Genomic DNA, 3,263 nt, shown 5'->3' on the forward strand with positions numbered 1-3,263 from the left:
AGAATATCTAAGTCAAACTGCCTTTGCATGGTAGCACAGAGTGTAGGATTTGATTCCCAGTAATATAGGAAGTCCCTTTCATATTTGTTGAAGCAATAAGCAATATTTCCTTTAAAATTAAGGAAAAAAGGCTGTACAGATAAATATTAGAATTGAAAGTACTTTGCATTATTTTATGTCTAAGTCACCATCAAATTATCCATTTTGGATTCATCAGATTTTTTTTTCCAAGCCAAACTGTATCTAGCTTTATTAAAGATACTTTTCATAAACAATCATGGTATTTCAGGCAGGACATGAGCAGCCGATCGTTAACAGTATACAACAACTTTCAAACTTCCTTCTTCAGTGGACTACCAAAATCAGAAAGCCACTATAAAACCCAACGAAGTCTTCATGTGATGCTCTGAAGAGGGAAAGTTTAGAGTGAGGGTTGACAGTTCACATGTAGCATGTTGTTTAACAACTTTTCATAAGCTGACCCTGACTTTCAGGAAATGAAATGAAAATGGCAGATTTATCAATCTGAAGATCCACAAGCTAAAAAAAAGGAACTCTTTTGAGAGATGCTATCTCAGTGGTGACCCTGTAAAGTGCAGATTGCCTGACATACTGGGAGCCATTTCATGGGGTCAGGTTCCATCAGGTCTCTGGGTTTAAGGGAATCAAGTCTATGTTGAAGGCAGAGAGAGAGAAGAGGACCTAAAAAAATGAATTTTAGTTTTTCCATACCACCAAGGTGGCTCCTGTGTGTCAACATCAAGGAATTCCTCCTCCTGGGAGCCAAGAGGAAGTTTCTCAAAACTAGAAGGGAAAGATGTTTTTCCCCTTGTTACCAATCTCACTTCTGAGATATTCTATTAGTGACATGTGCCCTTCCCCCCAAAACAACACTGAAGTGTTCTGTGTGCTAACAACATAGCTTAAAAAAAAAAGTAAAACAAAATTCTGCATTTTTATAAAACTTGATAAAAAAATAGTATTTCAAACTGTACAATCACCAGAAGTACACAGTTATCAAAAATGCACGCACTTCACTTGGCATCTCCTGCACCTTCAGCTCTCTGTGCCTGGTCTGTTTTGGCATCTCTGTTTTCTGCAGGGTTATTTCCATCCTTGCCAGCATCAGCTTTCCCCTTTTTCCCTTTGGGTACCTTCTCTCCTTTCTTTGCAGGGGCCTTTTTGGGCTCTGGCTTTGGAGGAGCAGATTTAGCAGATAACCTTGCAGCTCTTCTCTGTGGCTCATCCTTCATCTTGGCTTTATCTCCTTTAGCAACCCCTTCAGCCTTTCTCTTGGGCATGGTGGTGACGGCGTTGGGACATAAACGCTGGACGTGGGGATGCAGTGGCTTTGGCCAGTCCGGGGGTTGTTCTCGCCTCTTCTTCACACTGCTCTCATCAGATTTTTTAAATGCTCAACAATAATCATAAATAATGCTTATTGTGGCACGATTTTAAGTGTTTTCTATGTATTATTGCCATCATCATAACAATCCTATATGACATTAACTCATCTGGAGTCATATGGCTTCTTAATGGTAAAGTCAAGATTTGGATTCAAAGAGACTTGTTTCAGAAGCCACTTCCTCTACCTTATTTTGCTTCTCAAATAAAACAACAGTAAGAAATCTTAGATGTCAGGGCTTATCAAAGGAGGAATTAGAAAAATATCTTTAGCAAATAAAAGGAAAACTATAATTCTTATTTTGTCACTTTGAGAAAACTAATTACCTCTTTAAACAATTGTACTTCTCTTTCTAAGTAAGCTGATATGACATCTTCTAAGAACATGGCAGATGTATTCTCTCACATTTAGATCATCTAATTTTATTCTGAGAGTAAATTTAATGACACAAATTCGGTAATAGAAGCATCCTTAGGGCCAAACGGGTCACCCAGGGATCCTGACATCTACTTGTTGTTCAGAGAATGCCTTCTGACACTGTCTGATGGGTTAAGCAATATTTCTAAGATGGTGAGTAGCTGGAGAGAGAGAATCATGCTCATTTATGTATCTACAGGGACAAGTCCAGTGCTTGGGTCAATGTCTTTGATGCCATGTGGTAGACACTGTAGTGTTTTGGAGGTTAATCTCGAGAATTTGATGTAATAACAATGGTATTAAGCTAAGGACCTTAAAATTCCCAAATTCTGTAGAGTTCTTCACAAAGAACAACAATAGCCAAATCAGAACAAAGTAGTACTGTATTTAGGGCCTTGCACACCCCTAATAATTCTTCATGAAGGAGCTATTGATTATTGCCAAATTGTAAAACAAAAACATTCTGCTTCCTTTTCCTATGTACACATATAATTAGGACTCCTTCTCCCTTGATTCCTCCTCTCTAGAATTTTCCCCTCACTTCCCAGCAACTGGCTGCCCCTAATTCTATCCTGTGGCTCTTTTGGCAGGAAAATTGAGTTTTTTTTTTTTTTTTTTTTTTGAAAATTGAGTTTTTTAATTAAAGTTTTGGCTCTTCCAAATAGTGCCAACATTAGCTTGTTCCTCAGCCTGAAGTCTGTAAAAAAGGGAAATTTACCCCATGTTGCCCTTCCTTATATGATTGTTCACCCTCCTTCAGAATATGATTGTTTCTGCTCATTTTCAAATCTCTGCAGTTCATTGTGTGTGTGTGTGTGTGTGTGTGTGTGTGTGTGTGTGCATTGCATGTTTTTCAGAGTTTACAACTTCATCTATAGGTATATTAGGTTCAGGAGGAGCCTACTCAACCATAGCATGATTGGAAGTCCTAATTAAATTACAAATAATGAAAATAAATAAAAAGTACATAAATAAATAACAAATAATGCCTGCTAGATCTTCTCTACATATACAAATGATAACCAACACTACCAGGAAATGCATATTTTTTTAATCAAAGGCATAAGCAATCATTACTAATGGAGCTCAAATGAAGATAAACTAATTTTAGTGCTTTGATCAACAAAATCTATGGAATTTCTTTTTTTTAAGACTTTATTTACCTATTAGAGAGAGAGAGAGCACACAAGTGGGGGAAGGTGGGGACAGAGGGAGAGGGAGAAGCAGACTCCCTGAGACTCCTCACTGGGCAGGGAGCCTGACAGGGGGCTGGATCCTGGACCCTGAGATCATGACTTGAGCTGAGGGCAGATGCATAACCAACTGAGTCACTCAGGGATACCCTATATAATTTCTTAATTTCCTATAAATATTGGTAGACTGATCACCTGTAAATTTCCTGACAAGAGGTACATTTCTATTTACTACTGTCTACCATATC

General features: G+C 38.1%; 1 pseudogene; it reads right to left on the reverse strand.

Annotated features, from left to right (window-relative positions):
- Window positions 1–1,034: 1,034 nt before the first annotated feature.
- On the reverse strand, window positions 1,035–1,301 carry LOC112916538 (non-histone chromosomal protein HMG-17 pseudogene; annotated as a pseudogene).
- Window positions 1,302–3,263: the final 1,962 nt, after the last annotated feature.

The sequence above is a fragment of the Vulpes vulpes genome, chromosome 3 (assembly GCF_048418805.1).
Source record: "Vulpes vulpes isolate BD-2025 chromosome 3, VulVul3, whole genome shotgun sequence".
In the NCBI taxonomy this organism is placed as follows: Eukaryota; Metazoa; Chordata; class Mammalia; order Carnivora; family Canidae; genus Vulpes; species Vulpes vulpes.